This window comes from Pelodiscus sinensis, chromosome 6, assembly GCF_052426305.1.
Source record: "Pelodiscus sinensis isolate ZL-2025 chromosome 6, ASM5242630v1, whole genome shotgun sequence".
Classification (NCBI taxonomy): domain Eukaryota; kingdom Metazoa; phylum Chordata; order Testudines; family Trionychidae; genus Pelodiscus; species Pelodiscus sinensis.
This window is the reverse complement of record NC_143057.1, coordinates 43,574,060-43,592,373: the sequence shown is the minus strand read 5'-3', so window position 1 is coordinate 43,592,373 and position 18,314 is coordinate 43,574,060. Positions and strand designations below refer to the sequence as shown.

At 40.6% G+C, this 18,314-nt stretch overlaps 1 protein-coding gene across 8 annotated transcripts in view; it reads right to left on the bottom strand.

The window, feature by feature from the left end:
* Nucleotides 1-18,314, bottom strand: part of AOPEP (aminopeptidase O (putative)) — a 354,788-nt gene that overhangs the window by 333,426 nt on the left and 3,048 nt on the right. Inside the window, exon 2 of one of the 8 annotated variants that reach the window (XM_089779254.1) lies at nt 17,678-17,743. The exons of the other annotated variants lie outside the window; for them this stretch is intronic. The gene's annotated coding sequence lies outside the window, so the exon portion shown is untranslated. The remainder of the gene's footprint in view (nt 1-17,677; nt 17,744-18,314) is intronic. 8 annotated transcript variants of the gene reach the window in all.

The window sequence follows — 18,314 nt, the reverse complement described above, 5'->3', positions numbered from 1 at the left end:
CCTGGAACTAAGAAAAATTGAACTAGGTTAGGACTTGCTCTAGACAAGAGTTGGTCAAGTCTCCCAGGATCAAAAATTCTCCCTATTCCTGCCATCGCACCATCACTAAACCAACCCATAAAACTGGCCTTCCACAGAATCAGTCACAGACAGCATTAAAATGTGAGAAAGCCTGGCCCCCTCAGACTCTCTCTCCCTGAATGAAAAGGCTTACAATGTCATCCTGTTCCTCATGCCACTTTGCAATACTTTAGATAAGCAAGATTAGTATAAAATCCATTCAAGCAAGACTAGTATAGTGGAGAGCAAGTGCACACATTTTAGATATCTGAATAATGTATGTAAAGTCAGGATACCCCGATTTCCTGACAGGCTGATTTATTTTCCAGCTGTATATGTAATCTGTATCAATGGCGATATTACTGCAGCAAAGTTCATTTACTGGAAGTAAAATAACCACAGCCCACACCTATTCAAAAATTCTGTACTTATTCAGACAGGTCTTTACGTGCTGAACTTGTATTCTGGCACCACTGTTAATATTTAAAGGGATTTAAATTCATGCCAATAGTAGAAAAGAAAGAGATTACTGTAGAAAACAAAAAGAAACCAAAAGAAAGAGATTACTGTAGAAAACAAAAACATGAAGCAATAGAGTCTTTCCTGATTCTAAAACAACTGGCTTTAGATTATAGACAAGAAAAGACCATAGTAGTGAAAGAAAAATTAAGCTAAATATGATAATTTTTTGTTGTGCTTTAAATATATCATTAAGTATTCATAGAATGGCAAGTATCCAAAAAAGCACTGAGTGTTTTCTATCCCTCTGCAGCCCATGGCTTGCTTGCAGTTTTTGTCCTCAAAGGGGAATGTTAGGAGTTCAAGAACTTTATCAATCATTTATACTTTTTATTCCTTGTTTTAGCCGGTGAGAACCTTAAGCCATTGCTTTAGGTTGTTTGCAGATTCAGGATAACAGTTCATCAATATACACTCAGATCATGTTTTCAAGGTTTTCTTTGTAACCAAAAAGGCTATATACTTTTTTAAAAATGAAAACCTAAATTCTCCAGCAAAACTCTGCAGTAAAGGGACAGATTCTACAGCCATGGAACTGCACAAAACACAGGGTCCTGAATATGTCTAGCATAAGATAACCACACATACTAAATACTAAGTCTTGTCCTCCTTCCCCATGGAACCAATTAAAAGATTAGTTGTGTTATGTGTTTCTACTTTTTTGGGAAGGGGGACAAGGCTGCTCAGTAGAGCCATACAAATCCATGTATATTTGCAGATGTGATGATACAAATTTTCTATCTGCGCTGGGCACTACTGCTCAGAATCTGCACTCTACACTTGAGCAATCTATGTGCACCTGCCATTACCAGAGGGCAGACTAATTGGGCAATATGCAAAGGATGGCCTGGGCAGCAGATCTGGAAAGAGGAGAGGGTGTGACAAGAAAATCCATGATTATAAGGATCCATACATCCCCTAACTCCCTACATAGAAGGGACACGATTGCTGAAGCTACTGCTCATACGTGAAGTACAGACACAAATGTCGTGGGTCACCGCTGCTTTGGAACCCAGAGAAAATCCCTGAACAAAACCCACTTACCCACAATGTGTGCCAAAGTGGAAAGATTAATGACATTTCATCACCAGCTTCTGCAAACACGTGTTGACTAACACAAGCTTTAAATCCACTGAGAGTCTTAGAGCCATTGTTTTAGGCTGTTTCAGAGAAAGCTAAAGTGGAAGGAATTATTCCACTACATCATCATCTTCTGTAAAACTATGCTATGGGAGCATAGCAAGGATCCAAAAAAGACAGTAAAGGATACAGAAGAGTGAGTAAAATGAACAGAAAGTTTGTATTTGGATCTATAAATGGCTCCATTTCAACAAAACAAACAACAGGAATTAAAAAAAAAATCTATATGCTGAATAGGAAAATGACATTGACATGTTAGCAGATTTGTGCCTCTAAGGGAAGGAATTTGTCATGTATAAGCTTATGTAATGCATCTGCTTGAATTGTTACTCTTGTCTCTAAATGAAATGTCCACAAGGGAAAAGACCTTTTACATGGCCCACAACCATGGCGTCTAGGACCTATAGTAATTCATTTACTTAGACCATCTTGTATTAAAGAGGTTTCCAGGACATAGGGTTTGATAAGTCTTTTGAGGAAAAATGTGGCTGCTTAGAAAAGTCTGGTGTCCTGGCAAATGCTTGCTGGTGCACTGTTATTGGATACTTGGAACAAATGAGCACTGCCACCTGGTGGTAAACTTGTGCAGCCAAGTGATACTATAACTGAATAGAAAATCAGGACTTAAAACTGAAAAGATTTTGTTTAAATGGAAATGTCTATAATTAAACACATAATTTAATTTTTCATACACTATAGTTTTAAAACAATTTTATCACAATCCTTTGTGAAACAGAATCCTTTTCTTTGATGGGAAGAACTTCGTAGTAGCACTGAGTGGAGCTGAAGGATCAGGAGAAAAAATACATGATTAGCAAACTCCTCTTTCTTTATAATGGTATGTGTATATCACAAGGCAAAAATGCTGAGTTTTGCAGATACTTCAGGTCAAACTTATTCCTAAAGCAGTCCTATTCCACAGAGCTGCACAGGGTGAAACTAAGGTCAGAATTTGGCCCACATTCTCCATAATGATAAATTTATAAAGAGAGAGAACAGCTTTAAGGTCTACATATAATAATCATTATAAGTGCTGGATATCTGACATTGGCTTATTCGAAACGTCCAGCCATTGTAATAGCCATTACGTAAATTAATGAAATATTTCTCTATTTTTTACTACAATTGGAGGAAGTGAAACTTTGGCTTTCTGTTCTAAGTAATTTGCTCATGGCCTGGCAGCAAGTGTGTGACAGATGTGGGAAAAGCTTGACTCCAATTCTTGTGCCTTAGCTGTGTATTTATACCCATGTTCCGCACTGCAGTGTCTAGTGTGAGCACTAGATTATGGTCACTATATTACTTGGTGTGGTGAATTAGTCTCCATTATTTGTTTTCTCTTCTTTCTAGGAAGGAACAATCAGTTTCACACATACAGAATGGGAAGCGACTGTCTAGGAAGGAGTATGGCAGAAAGGAATCTAGGGGTTATAGCAGACCACAAGCTGAATATGAGTCAACAGTGTGATGCTGCGGCAAAAAAAGCTGTCAGGGTAGTCAAACACTGGAATAAATTGCCCAGGGAGGTTGTGGAATCTCCATCTCTGGAGATATTTAAGAGTAGGTTAGATAAATGTCTATCAGAGATGGCCTAGACAGTGTTTGGTCCTGCCATGAGGCCAGGGGACATGACTCGATGACCTCTCGAGGTCCCTTCCAGTCCTAGTATTCTATGATTCTATGATTCACTTGTGGGATGTACCCCTCATTCTGTAAGAGGTCCACGATGCCTATCTCTTTAGAGAGCAAAATGCAATCTTTCCGTGATTGATCCAAAGAAGCCATGCAATTTAAATTTTGTTAAAAAAAAAAAAAGAGGGGATGGATGAGCCTTTGCCGCACAATGGCAAAATTGCACTTTTAATGATGTTGCAATACATTTCCTTACATCAAAAAAATGCATCTCCAGTTTGGTGTATTGTGCTGTTCCACATAATTTCTTCCTCTGTCATTAGCATTGTACTACATCAGTGGTAGATCACATATCGGACATTCTGAACAAACCAAAGGTCATATAGATGGTTATATATACATGAAGATGGCTGCTGAACAGGAAGTCAACAAGCTGGATTTACAACCAGTTTTTCCAGCAATTTTATAGACATCAATCACTACATTTAAAAAAACTTGCCACTAAGTTTAATTAAATTAAAAGCTATTTATTGAGATTAGTATATTTTTGTATTAAACAAAAATGTATTACAAGCACCCTAAGAGTCTAAATATATTTAGTTATGTCCTTGGAATGAATTATTGACAAATATGCCAAGAATTATGTTTACTGCTCTTCAGAAGTGGGTTTCTAGGCACTCAGCTTCCAAGCTACTTATAGGTAGAACAGATAAGACAAATACCAGTTAATGGCACTATGGAGAAGGAAGCTTGAACTAAGACTTGCTTTCAAGAATATATCTAGTTATTGGTTACACATGCCTTCTCCTACGGGGTTTTCAGACTAAGAGTTTCCTTTACCTCATAGTTCTCAACCTTCCTATTTCCAATTGTCAGAGACAGAGTACAACAAAGATCTATTGCTTGGGGCTTAGTAAGTAATGATAGAGGATGCAGTAAGAAACAATGGGGAATCAATTTTCTTTAACAGGGAAATCATGCCTTAGTAATCTTAGAGTTCTTTGAAGGGCTTAACAAACATGCAGACAAGGGGGATCCAGTAGATATAGTATACTTAGATTTTCAGAAAGCCTTTGACAAGGTCCCTCACCAAAGGCTCTTGTGTAAATTACATGGCCATGAGATAACAGGGAAGGTCCTTTCATGGATTGAGAACTGGTTAAAAGACAGGAAACAAAGGGTAGGAATAAATGGTACATTTTCAGAATGGAGAGGGGTAACTAGTGATGTCCCCCAAGGGTCAGTCCTGGGACCATTCCTTTTCAACTTATTCATAAATGATCTGGAGAAAGGGGTAAGCAGTGAGGTGGCAAAGTTTGCGGATGATACCAAACTGTGTAGGATAGTCAAGACAGAAGCAAACTGTGAGGGACTCCAAAAAGATCTCACCAAACTGAGTGATTGGGCAACATAATGGCAAATGAAATTTAATGTGGATAAGTGTAAAGTAATGCACATCGGGAAAAATAACCCCAATTATACGTACAGTATGATGGCAGCTAATTTGCTATGACAAATCAGGAAAGGGATCTTGGAGTTATCGTGGATAGTTCTCTGAAAACTTCCACACAGTGTGCAGTGGCGGTCAAAAAGGCAAATAGGCTAGGAATTATTAAGAAAGGGATAGAAAATAAGACACAGAATATCTTACTGCCCCTGCATAAAACTATGGTACGCCCACATCTTGAATACTGTGTACAGATGTGGTCTCCTCACCTCAAAAAAGATATTTTGGCTTTGGAAAGGGTTCAGAAAAGGGCAACTAAAATGATTAGGGGTTTGGAACAGGTCCCATATGAAGAGAGGTTAAAGCGACTGGGACTTTTCAGTTTGGAAAAGAGGAGACTGAGGGGGGATATCATAGATGTATATAAAATCATGAGTGGTGTGGAGAGGGCAGATAAAGAAAAGTTATTTATTAGTTCCCATAATAGAAGAACTAGAGGACACCAAATGAAATTAATGGGTAGCAGGTTTAAAACTAATAAAAGAAAGTTCTTCTTCACACAGCGTGTAGTCAACCTGTGGAACTCCTTGCCAGAGGAGGTTGTGAAGGCTAGGACTATAACAGAGTTTAAAGAGAAGCTAGATAATTTCATGGAGGTTAGGTCCATAAAAGGCTATTAGCCAGGGGATAGAAATGGTGTCCATGGCCTCTGTTTGTCTGAGGCTGGAGAAGGATGGCAGGAGACAAATCGCATGATCATTTTCTTCGGTCTACCCTCTCTGGGAAACCTGGTGCTGGCCACTGTTGGCAGACAGGCTACTGGGCTAGATGGACCTTTGGTCTGACCTAGTACGGCCGTTCTTATGTTCTTAACACAACAAATAATTTCTCTGATATTAACTTCCCAGGAGAAGCACTTCTGGTTCAGTAATAAAATGTTTCAGGTGTTGTTGAGCATCAACTCTGTGGCCATATTTCCACTAACACCACTCCATCCCAAGATCACAGATCTGCTGACCCTCACAAGAGTATATGGAGAATAAGCTCCCCCAGGATCTACTGACCCCCTGCAGGATATGGGGAAAAAGCCCTCTCTCCTGTGAGACAGACCACACAGTGGTCAAAACAGGAAGCGCTGAAGTTCCTAACATACCTATAGAAAAGCAGTGGCATTCACTCAAAGACAACATTTGTATGGGCATTCCCAGCTACAACAGAGGGGTGAATCAATGGTGTGGGATGTGTCCAAGACCACAGGCTACGTCTACATTGGCAAGATTTTGCGCAAATACTTTTAACGCAAGAGTTTTTGCGTTAAAGTATTTGAGCAAGAGAGCGTCTACACTGGCATGTGCTTTTGCGCAAAAGCATCCGTGCCAGTGTAGACACTCTCTTGAGCAAGAAAGCTCCATTGGCCATTTTAGCCATCGGGCTTTCTTGCACAAAAAATTCATGTTGCCTGTCTACACTGGCCTCTTGTGTAAGAACAGTTGCGCAAGAGGGCTTATCCCTGAGCGGGAGCGTCATAGTTCTTGTGCAAGAAGCACTGATTTCTTACATTAGAACATCAGTGTTCTTGTGCAAGAACTCGCGGCCAGTGTAGACAGGCGGCAAGTTTTTGTGCAAAAGCCAGTGTAGACAGGCAACACTGTCTACACTGGCTGCGAGTTTTTGCGCAAGAACACTGACGTTCTAATGTAAGACATCAGTGCTTCTTGCGCAAGAACTATGATGCTCCCACTCAGGGATAAGCCTTCTTGTGCAACTGTTCTTGCGCAAGAGGCCAGTGTAGACAGGCAACATGAATTTCTTGCGCAAGAAAGCCCGATGGCTAAAATGGCCATTGGAGCTTTCTTGCGCAAAAGAGCATCTACACTGGCAGGGATGCTTTTGCGCAAAAGCACATCTCTTGTGCAAAAGCACATGCCAGTGTAGATGCTCTCTTGCGCAAATACTTTAACGCAAAAACTCTTGCGTTAAAAGTATTTGCGCAAAATCTTGCCAATGTAGACGTAGCCACAGAGTACCTTAATCCAACCCTAAATACAATATAGAGTATGAACAAGTGAGATGAAAAGTCACTGAACAGCACAACAAAGATAAAGGTATAATTGTATAATCTACCTCCAAATTCATACTTTAAAGTAGGGAAACAGTTAATTTCCACTGTTGAAGGCAGAATAAAGCTTAAGCAACTCTTGAATCTGTTCATTAAAAAGAGCATCTGTTGGGAGATGACTGGACTGGACTATTTCTAAATTGAGTTTACTATAATAATGAAAAGTAATTCATATTCTCTTTTGAGAGTCACTGTCAGCAGTTGGGCAGCTGTTTTTTACCCAACCTCTGATTGCTCTAGGGGTGAACAAACTAACTGTGCTCACATATGATTTTCAGTTTTTCCTACATTTTAAAAATAAAATATTGTGATAATTTATTAATAATGAAATTTGATACAGACAGATGGGAGTGAAAACCTCTGTTCACTCACAGAACACAACGGCAGTGCAAGATTCCCCACCAAAATGTCTTAATTCTGTACAGGAGGGATTCTTCCTCAAGAGTTATGAGGGTACTTTATTCTCCAAAATATTTATTCCCCTAAATCCTTGCGGTCCTATTGCCCCTAACAGTAGCCATTGTCTGGAAGCATCCCTTGGGATTAGTATCATTCTGGCTTACACATCTGTAAGAATATCCCACATAAGTCACCTTCTTCCTCTCACCATCATTCAGAAATTAATTTTCCTTAAGAATGAACTGCATTGTCAAAGTATCTTAAAGAAAGCAATGCTTATTTTTAAAAAGTAACAGAAAATGTAAAAATCAGATAAAATATTAATGTATGTGTAGCCTAAACTCTTGGCAGGGTTGTCCCTAGCAGGATGTGGGGCCTGGGGCAACCCCCCTTCACTCAGGGCCCACCTCTGCCCTTTCAACCTCTGCTCCATCCCTCCTCCACTCCATACTTTCCCCAAAGCCCCACTCTGCCTCTTTCCACCCCTGCTCCTCCTTCTCATGCCCTCATTGCACTCATTTCCCCAAGCCCTTTTCCTTGTGCGACACAATACAGGGTACTACCGGTGGGCCTGGCGCAGGACAAAAGCAGGGATCAGGCCACCACACTCACTGCGGTGGTGGGAGCTGTAGAAAGCAGAGTGACACAGCAGCCTGATCTGCTTCTCCATCATCTCCCAGTTGGGTTGCTATGCTTCACTGTGGTGGCAGGAAGTGAAGTGCCTTGGCCTCCACCCACAGCACTCTCCCGAGCCTAGATGTCATGGACCCCCAGATAATTTCCTGGGCCACCACCAGGCTTTTGACACTGTCCTCCATGACATTCTCATAAGCAAACTACAAAAATAGTGTCTAGCAGTGGTCCCCAACCTTTTGGGGCTGCCGGGCGCCCGGGGGCGGGGCTGCGCATGCGCCACGCACCGAGGGCGCAAGAACGGCTTGGGACAGTCCTGGTCACTCGGCGGGCGCACATAAATGCCCTGGCAGGCACCATGGCGCCCGTGGGCACCACGTTGGGGACCACTGGTCTAGGTGAAATTACTATTATATGGGTAAAATACAAATTAAAAATTACTCTTTGAGGATGCTTTTGCAATGATTCTCTGTCAATTTGGGAGGATTTGTCTACCGGGGTCATATATTGGAGCCCCAGGGTCTGTCTTGGGTCTAGTAATAATCAATATTGTCATTACACTTGGATAACAAAGCAGAGAGTATACAAACCTGACAGATTATAACCTCAATATGGGGGACCATCCTGTCCATAGTCTTGAGTTTGGGTTAGGATTGCCAAGCCCCCAGAATTGTCCTGGAGTCTCCAGAAATTAGAGAGTAACCTTTAATTATACATTATGTCATATGATGAAACTTCCAAGAATATGACTGAATAAAACTGGCAATCTTATCCAGGTAACAGCCCAGTGAAATAGGTTAGACACACTGTAGTTACAATAATATGTCTTACATAACATCCTTACTTCTATGAATTCAGAAAACTGGCCAATTCTCAGGCTTTGTCTAAGCATTTCTATCTCAGAGGTCACCTCTTTCCTACAGTGAGAAGAACGCAGCTCCTCCATATCTCCCTCAGATGTGTAGGTGTTAACAACATTTATTACCTGATGACGTCTAACCAAAGAGAAGTTCTATAGTGGATCTCGAGACTGACATTCTCTCTACCACTGTACATTCAGTTTCATTCAGTACTGAACAGAAATTAGCTTCCTTGAACAGACTGTTTTTAATCGCCTGTCAGATAACATTCAACACTTAAAAGGCTTCCTGGAATCAAGATGTAGGATAGTAAAACTTGATTAAAATAGTTATTTGCAAATAAATAGGTCTGTCCCTTCAAAACTAGTTAGCTTCCTCAGCTTAAGGAGTCATACACAATACAGCTCTCATCAAATCATAAGCTTGAAGTTACCACAATTGTCAATAATTCTCCACAATGCTAATCCTATATGATTTATTGTAGAAAATGCCCAGGCCCACACAGCTTCTCTGCAAAAATTGCTTACAGGATGCCAGTTAGTGCCAATTGTGATACTGATTTTGCAATCATGATAGTAAATCTAATCAAATTTTCCAACAGAACACTTATTAAAAATTATTAAACAACCAAATGTAATCAACCCTGGAGTGATAAATAATAGCCAACATAGCTACATGCCAGTCAATCTAACTTCCTCCTTTGATAGGCTTATGGCCTAATGGATAGCGAGTGGGAAAGCAGCAGCCATGATATATCTTATTTTTAATAAGGCTTTTGACACTGTCCTACATTTTATTCTCACAAGCAAACTACCAAAATAGTGGTCTAGATGAAAATACTACAGATGGGTAAGCTACTGATTGATAATTACTCTTTGAGGATGTTTTTGCAATGATTCGCTGTCAATCCGGGAGGATTTGTCTACTGGGGTCATATACTGGAGCCCCAGTCTGGGGTCATCTGAAGAAGTGGGTTGTGCCCATGAAAGCATCTGCATGTTTTGTTAGTCTTTAAGGTGCTACTAAACTATTTGTTGTTTTTTAAGTTTTTCCAGTTATAGACTAACTCGACTATCTCTCTGAAGCTTTTGCACATGCATTGGTATAAAGGGTAGGCATGTATTTCATAAAGGTCCATCATTTTTTAAAAGACAAATGTAAAAATTATATAAAAAGAGGCAGTTTGATTCATAGTACGGAATTTAACTGTCTGCTAAATTTACATAGATTTTTATAAAAAAAACCTAATAAAGAAATGCATTCCCTTTTTGTTTGGTGTGCTAGCGCTAATTTACATTTTAATATGCTGCATGAATAAAGTGCAATGTTCACTGTAACTCTGAGAAAGCACAGTGTGTTCAGTGATTCATAAAAATAGGGGAAATTAAATACCAAGGGATAAAACCATAAAGAGCTATGTTCAGAATGACACAGGAAAATGTGATGCATTTCAATATTCTACAATGTGTGATTCCACAAGAGACCCTGTGGTTAAATTATAGAATCATAGAACTGGAAGGGACCTCGAGAGGTCATCGAGTCCAGTCCCCTGTCCTCACAGCAGAACCAAGCACTGTCTAGATCATCCCTGACAGGTGTCAGTCTAACCTGCTCTTAAATATCTCCAATGATGGAGATTCCATAACTCCCCCTAGGCAATTTATTCCAGTTCTTAACCACCCTGACAGTTAGGAACTTTTTCCTAATGTCCAACCTAATCCGTCCTTGTTGCAATTTAAGCCCAATGCTTTTTGTCCTATCCTCAGAAGCCAAAGACTACAATTTTTCTCCTTCCAATACCCTTTTAGATACTTGAAAACCGCTATCATGTCCCCTCTCAGTTTCTCTTTTCTAAACTAAACAAGCCCAATTTTTTCAGTCTTCCCTCATAGGTCATGTTTTCTAGACCATTAATTGTTTTTGTTGCTCTTCTCTGGACCTTCTCCATTTTTTCCACATCTTTCTTGAAATGTGGTGCCTAGAATACCAATTGAGGCCTAATCAGCACAGAGTAGAGCGGAAGAATGACTTCTCATGTCTTACTCACAACACTCCTGTTAATGCAGGCCAGAATCAGGTTTGCTTTTTTTGCAACAGTGTCACACTGTTGACTCATGTTTAACTTGTCGTCTACTATCACCCCCAGATCCCTTTCAGCAGTACTGCTTCCTAGACCAGAGTTTCCTAAATAGTGTTCTGCAGAACTCCAGGGTTCCACGGAGTGAAAATAAGGGTTTCACGAGAAAATTCCGTTACAATAATACTTTATGATTTAAAAAAAAATTGTACACATTAAATGTGATTTTTGTTTTTAAATATGTGCAATTAAACTAAATGTTGATCTCATGACCTTGTTTAGCACTTGTTTATTATTATCCTTACTTATTTGTGGTCTACTTTTTCAGCTCCATATATGAGACTGTTATTAGGGGTTCCACAAAATTATTTTGAGTTTAAAAGGGTTCCATGGTCAAATAAAATTGGGAAACACTGTCCTAGACAATCACTTCCCATTCTGTATGTGTGAAACTGATTGTTACTTCTATACCTTCCCTTTAGTTCAACCAACAAGGCACAGTTTATTGCAAGCTCCCACAACAAGGGATTATGTCATTTGGTCATTATCAATCTGCGGGATGAGATGCTTAACTCATCTCTTTTTTTTCCTCTCTTTGTTTTAAAACTATCTTTTATTTCTAAACTATTGCCATTCCTTGCCATATGCAACTACCTCAATGGTTATAGTTTCTCTATCACAAATACTTTGTGATTTTTGTGTAACTGTTTAATCAGTTTTATTTAGAAATGAACTAACGTCATCTATAATATTTTCCTCTAAAAATTCACATTAACATATGCACAGATTGGACTTTCTTGGTCCAGCATCCTTGGGACCTCATTGGTCCCGGATGTGGGATTTTGCCAGATCAGGGGAGGTCATTTCTGGCCCCTCCTGCTGCCAGCCTCACCTCTTACCCTGCTGCCCCACTGATCTTCCTAGCTCTCTAGGACAGCCCAGCTGGGTTGTGGGCCAGGTTTCCCACTCCTCTCCCACTCACACTGCAACCCAGCTGAACTGCAGGCTGGGCTTCCTGGCTCTCCCCCATATCCACCAGTCCAGCTGGATCTCAGGTTCCCCACAGCCTAGCTGAGCAACACACTGATTCCCAGCCCTACTGCAGCCCAGCTGAGGCATGCACTGGTTCCTAGCCCCCCTGCAGTTCAGCTGAGTTGGGCATGGGGCACCAGGTTTCCCACCCCTTTTTACCCTCAGTGGCCTGGGCTCCATGTTCCTCCGCACCACCACCACCACCACACTAGCCTCTTGAAGCACACCAGGACACTGATCCTGGAACATCTGTTGCTAGATAGAGCAGAGAGTCCTGGTCAGTACTAAGATGCAATCTGTACTGCCAATTCTTTATTCAATTGTTACTAAAAAAAATTAAATTATTTAATGCCTTTATTTAGCAAAGTATTAATTAAAAAAAATGTCCCTCTCTAAAAATATGTTAACACTTAATTCTTTCTTTCAGTCTTCGTGCACCTATTTACTAGACTTTACTTAGAGTAACACTAAATTTGTAAAAAGCACATTTCTTCTAAAGATGAGGAAAAAGCATGAAAGCTATATGGATTCATTGAAATCCAATGCACCAAAAAGGCTAAATTTTTTAAAAAAAATTTCCCAAAACGGTGCCAAGGTGCATGAGCCCAAAAATGAGATGTGGGTGAGACATAAAGTAAACAGGGGCATAGAAACCTGATAAAATGTATACAGGCCGTCCTCGCTATAAGTCCAATATAAGTCCAAGTTTTTTGGAACGTATAGCGAAACAACTTAAAGCAGAGAATTTTTCCCCCATGGCAGACTTCCATTTGCGCAAATGTGAGTGTGGAGATGGTGTTGCACAATTTAAGAGTGGGAAATGGGAGGACTTATAATGCATCAGTTCCTACAAGTGTCAACAACTTTAGTGCGGAACAGATGTATACCAGGGTGACTAATAGTGGGGACACCCTCTATAAGTAAAGCTACGACTCTTCTTAATGGCCACAGTTGGCTGACCCACCATCTGTTCCCAAATAACATTGGGGGTGTGGAGTTATATATAGTAGTGTATTTATTCAGCAATGTTTAATCAATCAGCACTGACCTTTCTCTCCCAATACCACAGCTTGTTTTCAGTAAATGTTTAACTAACTGAAAGAAGAGAATTCTTCATAATACTGTAGGAGAGCCTGGACTATCCCGCCTTAGTAATAAATGGTCATGTCTGCCTTGTCCAAAGTGTGGATTTCTGGCCTGTTTCAAGTTTGGTGCGACAAAGCAGGGCCCAAGAGTCAGGAATGAATAACAATACAAATTAAGCATGGTACGCAAGATCACGTGAAGAACACAGGATAAGTGACCTTGTACTGCTACTTGTTTCTGATAAGCAAAAAGTACAGATGCAGCCATGAAACTGCACATAGCAGTAACATCCTGGGCAGCAGGATGTACTCCAAATAGGGCATTGGGCATTTTACATATCTTACACAATACATAATCAATTGGTAAATATTATTACAACAACCAAGTCTCGCTTTGCTATAAATTGGGTTTAGTAAGAACAATTGATGGGAGGGAATGGGCAGGATTGACCCACACATCCTGCTCGATGTAATTAGAAGTAATTAGGACCTTCACACTGGCAGCCCAGTGCATGGCGTTCCATTGCATGGGAAGAAACAGAACCATGACTTCCTGCCTGGCACTGGAGGTAGCATATGGGTGAAGTATGCGTGAATTAGACGTTATTATTGTATATAGTAGATCATATATTAATTACTTTTGCATTGTTTTGCAATGTATGTTTTGCAATGCTTTAGAAGCTATAGTATTTAAGGTTTAAATTGTAGAGTAATTGTTCTTAAGACTTGTAAAATTTAACTGTATTAACAGCTTAAAGCTTGCAATAAATAAGAAAGTGGCTAAGTAGCCCTGGCGTGTACTGGTTTCCCTTGGATCTAAAATAAATCGAAACACATGACAAATACACAGTTTCCAGTTCTGATCTCACTTGCACTGGTTTTATAGTGGTTTTTCTGCATTTCTTCAATAGAGTTATATTCCTGATTTATAAAGATTAAATTTACAGTGGTCCCCAACGCAGTGCCCGCGGGCGCCATGGCGCCCACTGGGGCATTTATGTGCGCCCACCGAGTGACCAGGGTCGGCCCAAACCTTTCTTGTGCCCCAAGCCCCGGGCGTGTGGTTCATGCGCAGCCCCGTCCCCGGGCACGCGGCGCATGTGCAGCCCCGCCCCCGGGCGCCCAGCAGCCCCAAAAGGTTGGGGACCATTGGATTAAAATAAAAAAAGTAAGACAAATTTTGAAAAATCTTGTGACACTTTCCACAAACAACCCTACAGTAGACTCCAAATGTTCCTGTGTCATTTCACTTTATCTAGAAGTTGCTCATCCTCTTAACCAGCATACTTATAGATACTATCAGAGAAGCAAATTAATCCCAGAACACTCAAACTTTTGAGTTCTTTTACTTTAATATATGCAAACATAAGATGCTGATCAATAACAAACCTGTGAAAATATAAAAAGCCAGGTAGCTACACAACCATTATATTGGCAATTTGAAAGAAAACAAGCAGGTATTTATTACTGCTAATTTTCCTAAACCTCTTCTTCCTCTATTTCTGTGTTGCCCTAATAAGCTACGGGAGCTGAAACTATTGGAGAATAGATAACTGAACAACTACAGTAATTCCTCATTTAACATGGTAGATACGTTTCAGAAAATGATTGTGCTAAGTGAAAACGTGTTATGCAGTGTCAATTTTTCCATTGAAAATAATGGAAAAGGTGGGGGTTGCGTTTCAAGCGCACATGCGCTCATAGCTCCATCCTGCACTTGTTAGCAGCTGGGACCAGGACATAAGGTTGGGGGAGAAAGAGGACTGGGTTATAGCAGGGAGGGGAGGTGTTCGGTTCTGGAGAAGGGAAGGGAAGGACAGGGGAGGCAGCTTGCAGCCGGCGGCTGGGTTTCCTCAGCTGGCCGGTCACCGGCACCTGGCCAGAAGGGGTCACCGGGGAATGGCGCTGCGGGCGGCAAACCTCTGCCACTTTTCAGGGAGGCCGGGGAAGTCTCGCGCAGCCCGGGGCTTCCTCTGCCTCCTTACAAAACGGCGGAGGTTTGCCGCTCACCGCTCAGTTCCCCGGTGACCCCCTCTGGCCAGATGCCTTGCCTCCAGCCAGAGGGGGTCACCCGGGAACGGTGCTGCAAGCGGCAAACCTCTGCCGCTTTGCAGGGAAGCAGGGGAAGCCTCACGCAGCTGCTGGCCACCGGCTGGCCCTAGGGGGAATCGTGTTATTGCAGGAACGGGGTCATGTTGTTTGAAAAATGTTCCCTAAAAAAAAATTGTACTATCGCGAAAACGTGTTAAGCGGGCACATGTTAAGCGAGAAATTACTGTACTTGCAGTATGTCCTTATGTAGAAATAATGAAATCTCAGCCCCAGTGAAGTAATGGCTGTTTTGCCACAATTTTACTCAGAGTTTAGGAGGATACGCAGAGTGCTATTCAGGAGATCAAAAGAAGTTACTTATTCTCAGTCACTGTCGCCTGAACTTTTTTGGATAATGCACAGTCTGATTAATCCACACTGTATCACACTGGTGATAGCTCCTTCAGCTGGTTATAGATTCATTTGTTACATTTGCCACAAATAAGGTGCATTGGCATGGAGTGGTGGTTTGTCTGGATCTTTTTAGTGAGACTCGCAGGTACTTCCCAGAATGTTCCTCCTGGTTCCAGTCTGTTTTGAGGAGGATATTCATGGTCTTCTGGGATTCCAGATACACATAATTATAAGTCTAACCTCCTTTGTTACTTAACACAGATTGTGTGGCTGTCATGCATTATTCAAGGCCTTAATTAGCAAATGAAGGATACCAACAACCTGTAGACATAGTGAGGTCCATCTTATCTTCAATAATCTTCTTTTGATGCTAGAATGCTGATTACCAGTGTTTCAAGTATCCCATTTTGAAGATCAAGCCAATGGCTGTAGCAAGACCAAGTGCAGGTGCCAAATTAGGCAGCCAAAAATTCCCATGCACACTTGCCAGTGGAAGTTTGTGCATGAAGTATTTGCACGCACAAATATGTACGTACTTTTGAAGATTTTTATCAATACTAGATGCATTTGATGCTAATGACATCTTTCAGAAATTCCAATCTGCAATTTTCACATTTGGACTTGAGCCTGAGCTTGTTTATCTGATAAATGATCTTCACTGAAGGTTTTATATCAAGATCAATAGGTAATTTAGGTCATGCTGCTTCTCACAGAAGCTTTTTAAACAACTGACCATAGATTGCTGCATTGGTGACAAAAGGATGTTGCTGATGTACCTGGAATTGCCCTTCAGTACGCTTCGCATTAAATCTTAGATGCCAGTCAGTTTGTGTTAATGAACAATTGCCATCACTGTGAAGTGACCAAACTGCAGCATTTCTCAGAGATTTCTCTCTCCCTCTCTCACTTTTTTAATTCAATCTATATATGAACAGGGATCAGACTGCAGGAGGAAAGTATTTGGGAATCTATCACCCACTTGAGATGGAAAGACAACATTTTGCAGTTCTGCATTTTATAAGCATGTTTCTTGATCATTGTGATTAACAGTGAAATAGCTTGTGTTGACATTTAAAATGTCAACACCTAGGATTCATAATTAACTCCTTTATAATTATAGGTCTTGTTACTTGATAGAACAGTTCACACCTCTCTTGGGATTATGTTTCAGCCTGGCTGTAAACTCACATAGACATTACTATCTTGGTTTAAATTTGGAGAGGGGAAGTTGTGGTGGTGGGGGGGGGGGGTCTCCACAATCATAAGGCCTAGACTTATTTTTGCTAAACAAAAGTTTAAAGTTTGATACTTTTCTTGGAGACTGCATATTGTGTATCAGCTTACTGAGTCACTGTGAACATTACAGAACCCAGAAATTTGGCTGCTGTGTATAGACTTGTTATTACAAGGCTCTTTTGCATCTTGTTGATTACTTGAAGGGATTTGTTTGGACTTAATGAGTCAGGCTACAAATGTTGGTATTGCTTCTGACCACACCTTTTCTATGGCACAAAACGAGCATTTTAGGTGGGGTTCAAAATGTTTTTTCCTAGTTATGCAACTTTACATAGGTTTGGCCTTTGTTTAGCCTATGACAACCTTCCCACAACAAAACTTGCCCTCCTGATCATGACAATAGCATATTGTCATTCCTTCCCCTTTGAGTGTTGCTTTCAACAGAGTTTCTCTATAATTTGCAATTATTTACTTGGAAAGTAGCAGAATATTTGTGTCATGGTCTTGAGCTAATGAAATCATATCACTCCAGTACTTTATTTCTTACACTGAGGTTATGTCTACATAGTTGTGTGTACCTCAAAATAACCTACGCAATTTGAGCTACGCAAATTGCGTAGCTTATTTCAAAATAGCACTTATTTCGAAATCACTATTCCAATAATTTTCATAATCCTCGTACAACGAGGTTTACAGGAAATTGGAGTAAGAAGTCCGTTATTTCGAATTTTTTGAAATAACGGGCTTATGTAGACAGCACATAACAGTATTTCGGAATAATGGACGTTATTCCAAATTAACTCTGCTGTATAGAGGTACCCAGTCTAGAAAGTGCCAGATTCATCTTAAATTGGCATTGTTTTTATTTAAGATGCTCTTCCACTGACAAAATGCTGTCCACACTGGTGCTTTTGTCAGTGAAACTTTTGTCGGCTGGAGGGAGGCATTCACACCCCTGAAAGAGACAGAGTTTTATGCTGTTTACTTTCTTACCTTTTCCTTTTTACTGAGTTTCAGCAGTATGTGTAGTATCTTGATAACATAATGGCTCAGAAGTACCTTCAATAACAGTATTTTTATATGTTAGTTTTTTTATTTATTTGGGGAATAAAATTTGTTTCACCTACTGAACCTACTAATCTCTCAATCTGCCTACAAGTATTTTTCTTTGATCTAAATCTATAAAAGCTACAGATGCAACTCAAGTGCATGTGGTGGTTCTGCTAAGTTATACTGTCAACAAGGCAAGATTTTAGGGTTTCCTTTTCAGAACTGTGGCCAGTTCACTAAGCATTCACCAGATCAACAACTTCTGGCTATGATCAAAAATCATATTCAGCAATCAAGTATCAGCCTTTCAGCCCCAACATACTAGAGATGGTATTAAAAGTAATTTAGACAAGTAGCCAACTAAGGCATTACATTTCATAGCGTTCTGTGACTGAAAGGAATTACGTTGCTCAAAGAAGACAAGTAGCCTGAAGAATCCATTCTCCTGGTCTCATCCTCAAGTCATGGGTTCCAAGGAAGGATGACTGACCAGAAGACAGACCTCACTCTATTCAGGAGGAGAGGAAGGAAGCTAGGGGAAGGGAAAGAGGAATGGAAAGAGAGTTCGAGGCCAACCAAC